Here is a 17,306-nt window from a genome sequence, read left to right on the forward strand (position 1 = left end):
AAAACACTGGAAGCTTCCTAACCTTGTGCTGTCATCTTGGCTCTGCCTTTGGAAATTCTTTAAGATTCTTTTAAGCTCTAATAGTTCTAAGTTTTCTGCTAGAGATATAACTATTATTGTCTAGGGCTTAACATAGTTCCTAGCATATAGCACGAAATTGATGTATGCTTTTTGAATTACATACTTCTCTTTGTTCAACTTAATCCTTAATTTTACTTGGCAATCTTTAGAAAAAAGGAAACAATTCTTATGAAGTTTTATATTTTTGGTGGGGGAGGGGTATTACATTTACTCTTATTTTAGTAATGTATAAATAAATAAATAAAGGAAAAATAAAAAAATATGGAGAAAAAAAGAAAAATGAAATGATACTATATTGGCAAAAGCACCTAGAAGCCTGAAAAAAATAAGACTGCTTCCCTATATGCAAATCCTATCAAAGACATTTTTTACAGGAAAAAAACTGCTAATAAAAGCACATCTTATGGTGGCATTTGATTGTATGTTGGTAACATTAAAATACAAACAACCCATATCTAAGGAATGAGAAACAACTCAATAACTTGAGAATAATGCAGAGAACCACTTGAGGAAACTTATTATCTTCTGTTTTTATGATTGAAGTTGAACATCTATATGTAGAGATTTTTCTCTCCTGGTTTCTAAATGCTGAAGTTTGCCTGGAGCACTGGTGTGGGAACTATGGCATTTTCCTCTATGAAAAAGAACATGAACCATTGAGCATTTGCTTGGCAGGACATTCACTCCTTAAAGACAGATTTAGAGTTTAGGCATTGCATATCAGTCTGTAAGGAGAAAAAAACATATTAAAAATGAATCTTCAGGTTAGTGTGTGAGGCAAAATTCTTTTGGAGAGAAATGTGCTGAAACATGGTGGGAAAAATTAGCTCTCCTGGCATTCATGGATGCAATTCAGCACATTGAGAAAGGTGATTTACAAATAGGGTTTCTTGCTCCTTGACAGAAAAGTTTGAATTTCATATCTGACAGGTCATTGGATATTATGAGGTGAATATCCCATAAAATAGTGTTCTCATTCCTCATGCTAGTAGCTAGATTAAAATTGAATCAATCTATACAGAGACACTTTTCCCCACAAGTGAAGTAAGCTAAGTTCTTTGATTGGAAAGAACTAGGTTTTCATTCATGGGTACAAGTGACTGTGATGCCAGGGTACTAGGCAGAGTTTGTTTCAATTTAGTAAGAAAATGTTTTAAGGGTCAACTTTATGTGGCATGCACTATAGTACTAGTCACTGGGGAGACAATAAGAAAAATAAATTCTTGTCTTCAGGGAACCCTACCTAGAAGAGAGATTAGGCACAGACAAGGCAGGAACAACATTCAATTGAGGTAATTTTTTTCTTGTTGTGGGGAGGAAGGGATGAGAGATACTAGTAGCTGAAGGGATTAGGACAGGTCTCATGGCCAATGTGATAATTGAGCTAAAATAGACAGTTTAAAAATGAATTCATTGTTTATTTTTAGCAGTTTTTTACAATTTTGAGATCCTATTTTTTCCTCCCTCTTTCCCTTCTCCCATCTATAGAGAAAGCAAGAAATGTGATTTCAATTATATATTTGAAATCATGCAAAATGATTCTATATTAGCCATGTTGCAAAAAAGCAAGAAAAATAAAGTGAAAAAATATAGTTCCTTCTATACTCAGAGTTCACCAATTCTTTCTCTGGAGGTGGATAGCATTTTTCATAATTGGTCCTTTGAAATTATCTTGGATCCAGTCTTGATAAAGAGTTGCTAAATCGGGCGGCTAGGTGGTGCAGTGGATAAAGCCCCGGCTCTGTAGTCAGGAGTACCTGGGTTCAAGTCCGGTCTCAGACACTTAATAATCACCTAGCTGTGTGGCCTTGGGCAAGCCACTTAACCCTATTTGCCTTGCAAAAACCTAAATAAAAAAAAGTTGCTAAATCTTTCACAGTTGATCATCCTTATAATATTGCTTTTATTATATACAGCATTCTCCTTGTTCTGCTCACTTCACTTCGAATCAGTTCATATAAATCATCCCAGGTCTTTCTGAAACCTATCTTCTCATATACCACACTTGTTCAGGCATTCACCTCAATTAATGAACATCCTTCCATTTCCAATTCTTTGCAACCACAGTAAAAGCTTCTTTAAATATTTTCATATATATATATATGTTATATATATATAACATATATATATATAACATATATATATATATATATATATATATATATATATATTCTTTTCCTTTTCCTTTGAACTCTTTAGGACACAGACCCTAGTGGTAGTATTGCTGTCTTAAAGTATATGCACAAAAACTAAATAGTTTTCATAAGGTATCATGTCACTATAATTTTCTTTCCCTATGAAAAGTGTGTATCTGTTCTCTGGTTGGCAAATATAATGCTTTCCTCATGGAGTAATCAGAAACACAAATTCTAATTCCCATTCCTGCTTTGTCTCTCAATAATAGCTCATATTTGCATCATTTGCAGACAGCTGATGGCACAATGGACATAATAATGGACCTGGAGTCAGTAAGACCTAAGTTCAAATCCTACCTCTGATTCTTATTAGCTATACTCTTCTTACTCAGTCATGAATGAGTCACTTAATCTGTTTGCCTTGGGTTCTTCATCTGCAAAATGGGAACAAGAATGGCATTTACCTCCCAGGGTTTGTTTGAGAGTCAAATAAGATAATACTTGTGAAAAAAGCACTATGCACAATGCTTGGTAGAAGGTATCTTATAAATGCTTATCCCCTTCCTTTTATTAATAAATATCAAACACATTGTTCACAACAATCCATTGAGGTAGATAATGTATTATTACTTCATTTTAACAGATGAGGAAAAAGTATATTTCACTGGAGTGAAATGATATGCCTGGAATTAGACACCAGGACTTGTGACTCCAAGTATACTGCTGCTTCTGCCATATTATATATAGTGCCTTTCACTTTCTTTAAAACAACAACTACTTCACCACATTCTCACTTCATTCATATATTTTTTGGTAAAGTTGTAATAACATAGTAGAAATAGCAGAGGAAGGAAGGTTGGTAAAAGAGTGTATGATTTCTAATACATGTTTTGTATGTAAAGTATAGTTAAGTGGACAGGGCACATGAAAATTATATACTTTGAATGTTTTCATATAATCTAATACTCTTTGAAAAATTAAATTTTCAGGTCACCCAAAGGCTCTGATAGTAATAAAAAGGATCTAGGGCATTACTAATGATAAATTTAATACCACAAGTTTTGGTAAAATATCATCAAAGAGAGAAACAAATGGAAAATTGAGGCAGATGAGAAAGTAGTGAGAGTGAAGGCTAACAACACATGGGTGATTTGTTTAAAAGATCCAGAGGAAAGTTCCTAGATATTGGATGTTTTTCCCTGAAGGATTTATAGGAAGACACATATAAGTATTATGTGAGATAAGAAGGTATCGATTGTGATATTTACTACTAAAGACTATATATACATACTCTTTTTGATGAGTAAATAATTCACTAGATCTAGAATATAGAAAATTTACAAAATGTTGATAATGACAATGCTGATTTCATATGAAGGAAGGTTGGTCAAGTAATCCAAGATCTTTCTAGGTACCATATAATGTTAAAAGAGCTAGAAAAAAACATTGAACATCTTTAATGAGTGTCTTATATTGGATTTTGAGGAAGTCAGGGACAAAAGTCATGAAGGATGTGAAAGTGGAAGTGGACATAATAAGATCTGGTCCAATGGAGAAAATATCCATGTGGTGATTATGGATTCAAGGTTATATTAATGTAAATACTGACAAAATAATTCAAAACATTAAAAAGTCTGTCTTGGTAGAAGGTATCTGAATGTTAAATTATTTTTTTGGTTATTTAATGCTTTAATAATTTCAGGGGTATTTATTCAAGATTTTAGTTCTCCTGTTCTAATTTAAATGATTTTATTGCTTATTGGTGCTTCCTCTGTTGCATGAACAAAAGACAATTTTGGTTACATTGTAGATAATGCTTTTCTGTTTTTTTAAAGGCAAAAATCATAATTCAATTGAGAAATTCAATTATGAATAAAATGTTTATGCTGATCTTTTTTAGTGAATTTCAATTATACAGTCTCTCCATTTTTCAAAATTTATCCTATTTTCATTTTATCTTACCTCACTTTTCACTTTTCTTGCCTTCCAATTCCAGATACATAGCAAATTCTATCATGTGTTTACTCTTTTTCTAAAATTTTTCACTTTCATTGCTATCCAAGGGGCAGCTAAATGGCACAGTGAATAGAGTACATCAAAAGGACCTGAGTTCAAATTTGACTCAGATCTAACCTTGGACAAGTCACTTAACACTGATTGTCTTACATCCAGGGGCATCTCCAGTCATCTTGATTCATATCTGTTTACTGGTTCCAGATGATTCTGGAGGAGAAAGTGAGACTGGTGTATTAGTATTAGCAGCACCCTTCTCACTCAAATACAATTCATGTGCTTGTTATAGTATCACCACCCTGATGTCATGGTCCTCTTTGAGAACGAAGGAAAAAATATCAGACCCACAGAGTGAGCCATGCTTTTAGCTTTTTGCTCTCTAACTCTTGTCTTACCTGAAATACCCTCTGTATATCTCTATTTTTCAAAACCCCATATATCCTTTATGATCAAAGTCAAGTGTAACATCTTGTATTTTTTCTTATGTCTCAAAAATAGGTGATCTAAAAGGTAGGGGTATCTGATGGAGACAGTCTAGAATCCTCAACAACAGTCTTTGTAATATCAGTACTGCCAGTCTAGTGTTCATGGCTTTATCCTCAAAAGTAAGTCTGATAGAGATGCAGGTTAATTTACCTGCACTATGGTCAGTCATTCAATATGATATTGTGTGATAGTCACATTGACTATCAGGGACTGTCAGAAAAGGGATCTCCCTGACTCTGAGATCAGTTCTTCATCTACTCTGTCATGTCATGTAAATAGTATACCATAATTATATTTTGAATGAAGGAATTTTGCTTTCCATTAGCAGAGATAATTAAAAATTGGTTGCATTTGAGCACTAGAAAAGACAAATCATCATGTCTAACTATGTTTTATTCATCCTTGTTGATCAGCAAGACTGATCTTTATGTATAAGGAAAAAACTCTATATATTACTGAGACATTCTTAAATAATAATGATAATAAAACTGGAAATATAAAAATTATGTCTAGCAATGTAGGTCTTTAATCAGTTAAGGCAGATTTTTATATATATATATATATATATATATATATATATATATATATTAATAGATAAAGAAGCATATCCCAGAATTGAAGAAGTATTTCTAAGAAATAAGCTTGTTAGATATGTATGATAAATAATGTTATTTGAAATGCAATGTGATGAAGATATATTGCTTTTAACAGCAATACCACTAGTATTAATGAGCTTACTATACCCCAAATCCATTGCCTATTTAGATCCATGGATACCCAAAATATGCTATCTACTTGGGTAGACCATTTGTCCTTGTTGGATATTCCTCATTCAAATAGTTACAAGTTCCTATTACCAGCTATAGTATTCCCAGTGATGGTGATGGATCTTGAGGCCTCACTGTGGTAGCATAAAAATGTTGTAACTTAAGAGGAAATAATTTACTTGATTTCATTCGTATTTTTTCATTTTCATTTTTATTATATTAAAAAATAAAAATGAAAACATCTCAAAATGGGAGTAAGAATAAATAAATTTTAAAAGATCTAGAGCCTGATAGACTCAGGGACAATATATATTAAGTAGTTAAAGGCTAAGAATTGTCTGGGAATCTGGGTGGTGCAATGGATAGAGTTCTGATCCTGGAGTCAGGACTAATCGAGTTCAAATATGGCCTCAAATACTTAGTAGCTGTGTGACTCTGGACAAGTCACTTAAACCTATTTTCCTCAGTTTTTTCATTTCTAAAATAACCTGGAAAAGGAAATGACAAAGTACTCCAGGATCTTTGAATAGATCACCCTAAAAGGATCATAAAGAGTCAGACATGACTGAATGATTTAATGACAATAATTTACTGTTTACTTGAGAATTCCCAAGCAATTATTTTTAACTTTTGCACTTATTTTTTGTCAGAATCTGATCTGATATTGGAGTAAGGATCACTAAAATACAATCAAAATCCATTTAACGCATCTGGATCTGAAGAAGGAACATGAAAAGGAATGGAAACCTTCTCTAGGAAGGATTTCAGATCAGCAACATATTTTTTTAAAGATGGATGAATAGTCTTTCTATGCTACTCCCTTCAAAAACATTTTATTTTTTTAATTATATAGACACTAGTAAGTTCTCTGCATTAATAAAGCTCAGTTGATCAGTGATTAGCAATGAACCCTAGGTTGAGTTTAATTCTTCTATGGACTTGTGAGCTTTTTCTCTTCCTTGGCCAATATAGACCAATGGTTCTCAAACTTTTTTAGTCTCAGAATTCCTTCATGCTGTTAAAAAATTATAAAGGGCATCTCTAAAACACTTTATTTATGTGAATTATGTCTATTATAACATTTTATTCTTATGACACAGTTTTGATATGAAAGACAAGAGTCTCAGGATCCTCGGGCTTCTCTGGATCACACTTTGAGAAGCAATGTTACCATAGATTATATTCCTTTATTTTCATGTAAATGAAGGCCTCTGAGTTTTTTTTTCCAGTTACAATTCTGGTGATCTGCTGATTTTTTTTGTTTTGTACAGAGGACATCCAAGAATTAGAGAACTATATAGAGCCTCTCTGACTATTAGTAATTTCAATTAACTTAATTCTATTTATGTAATTCAAGAACTGTTTATTGAACAAGGATTATGAGCAAGATACTATATTTTATGATATTGGGTATCACTAGTGATATATGAGACATGATCTCACCCTTGGAAAGAAAAAAATCCTAAAAACTTTCAGCCTAGAATATCTTGAAGAACACATAAAATTATATTTTGAAGTAGGTTTTTAGGTACTTTATGTGGTATTAGCCCATATGTTGTGATTTAAGGCACAGATATCACTAAACCTCAGCATTAACCACAGTATTCATCTAGTTCTCAATAACTAACTGTTTTATTAAAGTATCAACCTTCCCAGATTCACTTGGAATGTATAAGCATATAGCCCATGACAAATGGGGAAATATATCAACCTAAAGTAAGCAGTCAGGCTTTATAATTTGAAGAGAGAACTACTTGTAGGAAATGGATGAGACATGACTAACTGGATGTGATATGGGGCCTTATAACAAATGTGTCATCCACTCTTTCCATTGATTTGCAATTCAACTATTTAACATGTCAGAGTTAAGAATTAATTCCTGATAGCTTCAATTCTTCCTTCTTAAATGGTATACATGCATAGATACACATGAACATATATATTTAAATATACACATAAATATATACATATATATCAAATACTAGTGGATATATGTGTAATCATACGTACCCATAAAAATACATATTTTGAATTACAAGAGATAAATGCTCAGTATACACTTGCTTTTTAGCTTGGGAATGAAGTCAGGAGAATATGCTTCTAGACACAATAACAGTGTGATGATTAGCAAATTATTATACCTTACAGTCTTAATTTCTTTATCTGTAAAATGAGGATAATAATAGTTTCACTATTTATCTCATAGAAATATTGTCAGGAAAGTGATTAGCAAGACTTGAAGTGCTATCCAAATGTGAGTTGTCACTTTGTTAAATGATATCTAAAATCTTTGCCAGCTCTGTAATTCTGTGCTTTTATGAAAAACCTTGAGAATTCTGGAAGAATAGGCATCTCAACAAATATTTATTAAGTACCTATTAAGTGCTTAATGTAGGCATAAGGATAGAAAGCCAAGAAGAGAAATCCTGAAAGAGTTTTCATTATATGTAATGATATTAAGATTTATGGATCTGAACTGAATAATAGAAGCATAAATTCCAAAGGAATAGAAGTGGTATACCCACTGTTCTCTACCTAGAAGTTACTCCTAAAATATTAATTTAGTTTCAAGTATAGTATTTTAAGAAAGACCTTGACAAACTATAGAGTCTATATCCAGAAGAATTTGGCACCATCAAATGGCTCGAAATAAAAAAATGGACAAGGTTTTATAATGGAAATGAAGTTAAAGATGATGAATTATTATTGGTATTGTTGCTAAAACATATAGACCCCTGGGATTTTCCCATCTGATTTATAGATGAAACCTCCTATATGTGTTATCTATCCCTATAAGAATATGAGTGCCTTGAGAGCAGGGGGACTGTTTTATTTTTTGTATTTGTATTTCAAGATAATGGCAGGTTTTTTCTGCACATAATAAACATATAATATATGCTTTTTATTCATTAATGCATTCATTCATTCATACACTGATTAATTTCATTCACAAGAAGAAAAAATGGCTGAGATTATCAAGGGATTAGAGATCACCCTATAGGATAATCTGCTTAAGTATCTAGATATTTTTAGTTTAGAGAACATTTGGTGATGGATCTAATAGCTATCTTTGATTATTTGAAGGTCAGTCACATGAATGAAGAACTGTTCCTATTGTCTCTAGTGAGTGGAATAAGGAATTATAAGTGCTAATTGTAAAGTTGAGAATTTTGATTTTATAATAAAACTCTAAATGATTAGAATTTACCCAAACTAGAATAGACTGCTTATTTTTGAATCTCCACTGAGTAGAGAACTTGCCTGATCAGAGGAGTTTATTAGAATGGATATTTGGCAGGTGTATGAAGAAAAGGGGAATTGGAGAGAGCATGACATAAGTAGTATATACAAGAAAAAATGAGAATCTGAATTATGGTCATTGAAGTGACTGAGACAACAAACAAGAGGGGCATTTTAGTAAATGGAAGGGTAAAGGAGATGGAATATTAAAAGATGATTTCAAGATTGTTAATCTTTGGAGTTAGAAGAACTGTGTTGCTAACAACAGAAATGGAAAGGAACAGTGTTTTTTGAGGAGAATGGAGACTTAAATTTTGGATATGGTATGGTACTAGAAAAATCACCAATAGGTAACTGTTTGGTAGAAAAAGTAAGTAAGAACTATAATGAGTAGTTGGGGGTGTGAAGATATAGATGTGAGAGTTATTTATAAATATAGAATGAATTATTTAAACCATTGAATTGTTTCAGGTTAATTATTGAAATGTTGCCAAGATGGAATATTGGGGGCTAGCCACTTTTAAAGGACAGAAGAAAAATAAGAAGCCCTTAAAAATAAAAAGAGAGGGAAGGTTGATCAGAAATATTGGAAAGAAGCCTGAAGTATGAGAGTTCACTGTTACAGAAGTCAAGTGATGAGAGGGTATCAGAAGGGAGGAATTGTCAATAAAAGCAATTGAAAGGTCACAGAAAAAGAGCACAGTAAAAAGATTGCTCATCTTAGAAAACTATTTCAGTCACTATACAGGTTACAGGCCTAGGAAGCAGATATTAAGGGATGAAAAATGAATAGATAATATGGGATTGGGATTAGTGGATGAGTCTATTTTTTCCAGAAGTATAAAAGTGAAAAGAAGTAGAATGAAAAGACAATAGCATATCAGGGTTAAAGTAAGAATTTTTAAGTTAAGAAAAAGAAATATATTTAGGTTGAGGAAAAGAACTGTATAGGAAAGAGAAAAATTGAGAATACATATACCAATTATAATTGATGGAGCAAGATCACAGAAGATCCAGAGCAAACATGAAGATGTAGAAATGGACTAAGTAGGCTATGTCTGGACCCCTTTTTTCTTCTCTGGCTTATTTGATATTCCTCAGCATGTCATTCATTTTCATAGGCTATGTACCTCATATCTAAAATGAACAATTTTGTCAAAGTTGCCACTTAAAATCCTTAGTTTTCTTCAAAGTTCACCCAGAGTTTTCCAGATCTCCCATATCTTGTTCCACTTTAAGGTATTTTCCTATTTACTTTGTATGGAATATATTTTGCTTTTACTTATTTGAAACCACATTAACTTCTTCATAAGAAATTACTTCCATAAGACAAGAACTATATCAATTTTTTATCCTTATATCCTAGAGCCTTTTGTATATAGTAGCCACTTAATACATGCTTATTGACGGAGAAATGGGAATTGAAAAACAAAATAAATCCCAACTATAGTAAATTCAACAAAAGCTTGTTTAGCATCTGATTGAAGATCTCCAAGGATGGGGTACCACCTATCTATAGAATCAAATCCATTCCATTCTTGACTAACTGTTAGGAAGTTTGTGCTCATATCCTAGTTTTGCTCTCTGGAGTCAAAGAGAACAGTTCTATCAATGACAGTACTTGAAATATTAGAGAGAGTTATCCTATCTCTCCTCTAAATCTTCTTTTTTTCTTTTCTCTAGATTAACTATTCTGATTTCCTTCTAATGATCTCATATGGCATGGATTCATGATTCTTTATTATTCTGATAACCTTCCTCTGGAAACTCAGGAAAGGCCCTGGAGAATTTTGAAAGTTCAATATCAAAAATTCAACACAATTTTCCAGATGGGGTCTGAATAAGGAAGATTAAAAGTTAGACTATCACTTCCTGATTCTTAGAAGCTATACCCCTCTTAATCCAACCCAAGATCTCATTAGTCTTTTAGATACCACCTCACTCTGCTGACCCCCATTGATAATTTTTTTAAATATTTTTTTCCAGCTACATGTTGGAAATCATTTTACAATCATTTTTCGAGAAAGTTTTGAGTTTCACATTTTTCTCCCTTCCTCCCTTCCCTTCCCCTTGACAGAGAACATTTTAATATAAGTTATACATCTATAACTATGTTAAACATATTCCTATCTTAATCATGTTGTGGAAGAAGAATCAAAACAAAAGAGAAAAGACCATAGATAGAAAAAATGATGAAACATAAAATAAATTTTAAAAATTGAAAATGGTAAGCTTTGATCTGCACTCAGACTCAATAGTTCCTTCTCTGGATGTAGATGTCATTTTCCATTTCAAGTCCTTTAGAATTGTCTTTGACTATTGTACTGCAAAGATGAACAAGTTCATCATAGTTGATCATTACATAATGTTGCTGCTAATATGTACAATGTTTTTTCTCATTCTGGTTACTTCACTCATCATTAGTTTATGCAACTTCTCCTCTAGTCTGTCTGCTCATGATTTATTGCAGAACAATAATATTCCATCATGCTTATATCACAATTTGTTCAACCAAATCTCAGTTGATGGGCACTCCCTCAATGCACAATTCTTTACCATTAGAAATAATATTTTTGTACATGTAGGTTTTTTATCATCTTTTGTGATCTTTCTGGGATACAAAACTCGTAGTGATATTGCTGTATCAAAGGGTATGCACAGCTTTATTGTTCTTTGGGTATAGTTGCAAATTGTTATCCATTAAGATTGGATCAGTTCACAACTCCACCAATAATGCATTAGGGTCTCAGTTTCCCCCACATCTTCTCCAATATCGATCATTTTCCTTTTTTTTTCATATTGGTCAATCCTATAGTTATGAATTGGAACTTCAAAGTTGTTTAATTTGAATTTCTCTAATTTATAATGATTTAGAGATTTTTTTTCATGATTAGCTTTAATTTATTCAGCTGAAAACTGCCTATTCATAGCCTATGACTATTTACTAATTGGGGAATGATTTGTATTCTTATAAATTTGACTCAGTTCTCTATATATTTTAGTAATCAGTCCTTTATCAGAAACAGTAGTTTTAAAAAATTGTTTTCTAACATACAGCACTCTTTTGAATCTTGGTTGGATTGGTTTTATTTGTGCAAAACCTTTTTACTTTAATGTAATCAAAATTATTCAGTCTTCATTTTATAATATTCTTGATCACTTCTTTGGTCACAAATTTTTCCCCTTTCCAAATATCTGACAAATAAACTATTCTTTGTTCTCCTAACTGTTTTATGGGATCACCTTTTATTTCTAAATTCTGTACCCATTTTGCCTTATTTTGGTATAGGGTGTGTGATATTGGTTTATGCCTAGTTCCTGTCATATTATTTTCCTGTTTTCCCAATAGTTTTTATTAAATAGTGTGTTCTTATCTCAGAAGCTAGAGTCTTTGGGCTTATAAAACAATAGATTACTATAATCTCTTGCTATTGTTTCTTTTGTACCTAATCTCTTTCACTGATCTACCACTCTATTTCTTAGTCAATACCAAAAAGTTTTGATGACTGCTGCTTTATAATATAATTTTAGATCTGATATGTCTAGACCATCTTCTTATACATTGTTTTCATTAATCCCTTGCAATTCTTGATCTTATATTCCTCCTGATGAGTTTTGTTGTACTATTTTTTTCTAGTTTAATAAAGTAAATTTTTGATAATTTGACTGGGTATGGCACTGAATAAGTAATTTAATGTAGTTAAGGTTGTTATTTTTATTATATTAGGTCAATGTAATCATGAAAAATGGCCATTTGTCCAATTATTTAGATCTGATTTTATTTCTGTGAGAAGTGTTTTGTAATTGTTTTCATAACATTTCTGAGTTGTCTTGGTAGGTATTCTCCTAAGTATTTTATGTTTGCTTCAGTTACTTTAAATGTAGTTTCTCTTTCTGTATTTTGCTGCTGTAGGTTGGTAATATCTAGAAATACTGATACTTTTGTAAGAGTTTATTTTATATCCTGCAGCTTTGCTAAAGTTTCTAATTATTTAAGCAGGTTTTAGGTTGATTTTCTAGGATTCTCTAAGTATGCCATCATATCATCTACAGAGTGAGAGTTTTGCTTCCTCAGGACCTATTCTAATTCCTTTAATTTCTTTTTCTTCTCTTATTGCTGCAATTAACATTATTGATACAATATTGAATAATAGTGGTGATAACAGGTATCCTTGTTTCATCCCTAATCTTACTTAGAAGGTTTCTACCTTATTTACTTGTAATGATTGTTGATGATTTGGGATAGATACTGTTTATCATTTTAAGTTAAATTTCATTTATTCCTATGATCTCTAGTATTTTTAATAGAAATAATGCTGTGTTTTGTCAAAAGCTTTTCAGCATCTAATGAAATCATCACATGCTTTGTTAGTTTTGTTATGGATATGTACAATTATGCTGATAGTTCTCCCAATATTGAACCAACCAAGCATTACTGGTAAAAATCATACCTGATCATATCATATTATCCTGGTGATAACTTTCTATAATTGCTTTGCTAATATATTTTTAAAAACTGTTGCTCCAATATTCATTAGTGAAATTAGTCTATAATTTACTTACTCTGTTTTGACTCTTCTAGATTCAGGTATTAACACCGGATTGGTGTCACAGAAGGAATTTGACAGTATTCCTTCTTCAAATAGTATATATAAAATTAGAATTAATTGTTCTTTAAATACTTGGTAGAATTCACTTGTGAATCCATCTAGCCCTGGAGATTTTTTCTTAGACAGTTCATTAATGGCTTGTTCAATTTCTTCTTCTGAAATGGGAATATTTAAGTATATTCATTTCTATCTCATTCAATTTTCTCCAGTGGTCTATCATATCTACCTTTTCTAAAATTCTATTTACCTTCTTAACTTCCTTCTTGTTTATTTTATGATTTGATTTATCTAAATTGGGGGCAGCTAGGTGGCACAGAGGATTGAGCACTCTCCTTGGAGGTAGGAGGGTTCAAATCTGTCCTTAGAAGCTTAATAATTACCAATCTATGTGACCTTGGGCAAGTCACATAACCCCATTGCCTTGAAAAAACCAAATTTTTTTTTTATCTAATTCTGAGAGAGGAAAGTTGAGGTCTCCCATCAGTATAGTTTTGATCTATGTCTTCTTGTAATTCATTTAACTTCTCCTTTAAGAATCTAGATGCTATATTACTAGGCACACACACATGCACGTGTGTGTATGTGTGTGTGTGTGTGCTTGTGTGTGCATTTTGTGTATGTGTGTGTGCATGTGTGTGTGTGTGTGTATGTGTGTGTGTTTAGTATTGAAATTACTTAATTGTCTATAGTATCTTTCAGGAAAATTCAGTTTCCCTCCTTATCCATTTCAGTGAGATCTAATTTTGCTTTGGCTTTGTCTGAGATAAGGATTGTTAGCCCTGTTTTTTTCACTTCAACTAAAGTATAATATATTCTGCTCCGTCCTTTTCACTACTCTTTGTGTATCTCTCTGTTTCAAATGTGTTTCTTGAAAACAAAATTTTGTAGGATTTTGATTTTGAATCTATTTTGATATCAGCTTTTCTTTTATTGGGGAGTTTATTCCATTCCCACTCATAGTTATAACTACTAACACTTTATTGTCTGCCATTTTATTGTCTCCCCTCCATTTGCACTTTTCTTTCTCTTTTCATCCTATTTCTCCTTACTGGCATTTTGCTTCTGAATACCACCTACCTCAATCTGTCAACTCTTCTATAAGTCCCTTCTTTTGTCTTTCCCGTTCTGCTTTCACTTTTCCCTTCCCTTCTTACCTCCCTTCAGTTCCTCTTTCCCCCCTCCCCCTTTTCCCTTCCAATGCCTTCTAAACCCATCTGGGTATATGCATAATTCCCTCTGAGTCAAATCTGATGAAAGTAAGATTCAAACAATTTTTGCCCTCTCTTTTCTTTCCCTCTATTGTAATAAGTCCTTTGTGCCTCTTTATTTAATGTAATTTACCCCATTTGCCTCCTCTCCCTCCCATCCCAGTACAATAGCTTTTGAAAAAGTCTTAATTTTTAAAAATCATTCCATCAAAATCAACTCATATCCATAGTCTGTTTAAGTATACTCCCTCGAATAAAAATAAAATTCTCAAGAATTTTGAGTAGCATCTTCTAATGTATGCAATCAATTTAATCTTATTGAATAACATTCTTTTTCTTTTCCCCTGTTTACCTTTTTAATGTATCTTTTGAGTCTCCTGTCTGAAAAATGACATTTTCTTTTCAGCTCTGGCTTTTTAGCAGAAAAATTTGAAAGTCACCTATTTTGTTAAATGTCTGCTGCTTTCACTGAAAGAGTCTGTGCAATTTTGTTGTGTAGTTGATTATTACATGTTGGTCTCCACCCACCTTTGTGCCCTCTGGAATATATTCCAGGTACTTTGATCCTCTAGTGTTAATGCTACCAATTCTTGTGTAATCCTGGCAGTGGCTTCTTGGTATTTGAATTATTTCTTTCTTTTGCCTGCAGGATTTTCTACATGATCTGATAATTTTGGAATTTGGCTGCAAAATTCCTTGTTTTCATTTTGGAATCCCTTTCAGGAGGTGACCATTGAATTCTTCTAATGATAATTTTACCCTCTCGTTCTAGTATATCAGGACAGTTTTACTTGATGATTTCTTAAAAGATGTTATCTAGTTTCTCTTTTTTTGATTCTGGTTTTCAAGTAGTCCAATAATTTTTAAATTATCTCTTCTGGATCTATTTTCCAGGTTAGTTGCTTTTTTCAATGAGGTACTTACACTTTCTGCTCATTTTTCTTTACTTTTCTTTTTTCTTCTCTTTCTTTTTTTTGATTTTTCTTGACTGATTCTTGATGTCTCATAGAATCATTAGCCTCCACTTGCCCCAGTCTTCTTCAAGGAATTATTTTTTTCAATTAGCTTTTTGCTCCTTTTCCATTTAGTTAATTGTATTTTTTAATTTATTTTTTATTCTCATTTTGTACAAATTTTTTTACATTAATAAAATATTCTTGTTTACAAGTAAACAAAATACCCCTCCTCCCCCATGAATATAGATAGACTTGCTTGGGCGAAAAAAGTAAAGGGGAGAGAAAAAAATTAAAATTAAAAAAAAAGTAATAGTAATAATTGTAGGTGGCACAATGGACGAAGCACCAGCCCTGGAGCCATGAGCACCCGAGTCCATATCCAGCCTCATAAACCCAACAATCACCCAGCCGTGTGACATGCAAGCCACCCGATCCCCACTGCCCTGCAAAAAGAAAAAAAAAAAGAACAAAAGACCCAAAATAAAATAAAATAGTAATAATAGTAGGGGTGGCTTGGTGGCAGACAGAGCATTGGCCCTTGAGCCAGGAACACCTGGGTCCAAATCTGGCCCCCAACACCCAAAGATCACCTTGCTATGTGGCCCCAGGCAGGTCACCCAGCCCCACTTGCCTTGCACCCTCCCCCAAATAACAAAAAATGTGCTTGACTCTTTGTTCCAACACCAACAACTCTGTCATGGGTGGATCTCATTCTTTATGGTAAGTCCATCACAAAAGTTACTTTCATATTTTTCTACCGTTGCCATTGCTGATTGCAACTCCCTCCTTTCTTATTTCTCCACTACCATGTACTCTATTTTCTCTCTCCTTTCACTCTGACTCTGCTGCAGGGTCATTGATTGGATCAGCAGACAGATCCCTGGTCCTGGGGCCAAGAAGCCCTGAGACCCCATACCACCCCTTAGGCCCAGAATCCACCTGGCCCCATGGTCCTGGGCAGGCCTTCCAATCCCAGCCCCTTGCAAGAAGAAAGAAAGAAAATGTATTATATCTGACCACTCTTCAACCACGGTCCATCATCTCCTCCTTTATTCACATCCCCACCCCTTCCCCCTGCTCCCCCCTCCTTCTTACTCCAGATGCCTATACCCCATTGAGTATATATGCTGTTTCCTCTCCTAGCCATCTCTGATGAGAGCAAAGGTTCCCTCATTCCCCCTTGCCTCCCCCCTTCCATATCATTGTAATAGCTCATTGTAATAAAAAAAATCTTATGTGAAACATCTTGGACTATTCCCCCTCTCCTTTTTCTTTCTCCCATTCCATTTCCCTTTTTTCCTATTGACTCCATTTTTACACCATATTTTATCTTCGAATTCAGCTTTCTCCTGTGCTTCAACTATAAAAGCTCTCTCTACTTGCTCTATGAACTGAGAAGGTTCATATGAGTATTATCAGTATCATTTTTCTATGCAGGAATGCATGCAGTTCATCCTCATTAAGTCCCTAATATTCCCCCCCTCTCCAATCTCCATGTTCACCTGAGTCCTGTATCTGAAGATCAAACCTTCTGTTCAGCTCTGGCCATTTCAAAAGGAACATTTGAAATTCCCCTGGTTCATTGAAAGTCCATCTTTTTCCCTGGAAGAGGACATTCAGCCTTGCTGGGTAGTTCATTCTTGGCTGCATTCTAAGCTCTTTTGCCTTCCAGTATATTGTATTCCAAGCCCTACGAGCTTCCAATGTAGTTGCTGCTAAGTCCTGTGTGATCCTGCTTGTAGCTCCACGGTATTTGAATTGTGTCCTTCTGGCTGCTTATAATATTTTCTCTTTGACTTGGGAGTTCTGA

This window comes from Macrotis lagotis, chromosome 6 (assembly GCF_037893015.1).
Source record: "Macrotis lagotis isolate mMagLag1 chromosome 6, bilby.v1.9.chrom.fasta, whole genome shotgun sequence".
NCBI lineage: Eukaryota > Metazoa > Chordata > Mammalia > Peramelemorphia > Peramelidae > Macrotis > Macrotis lagotis.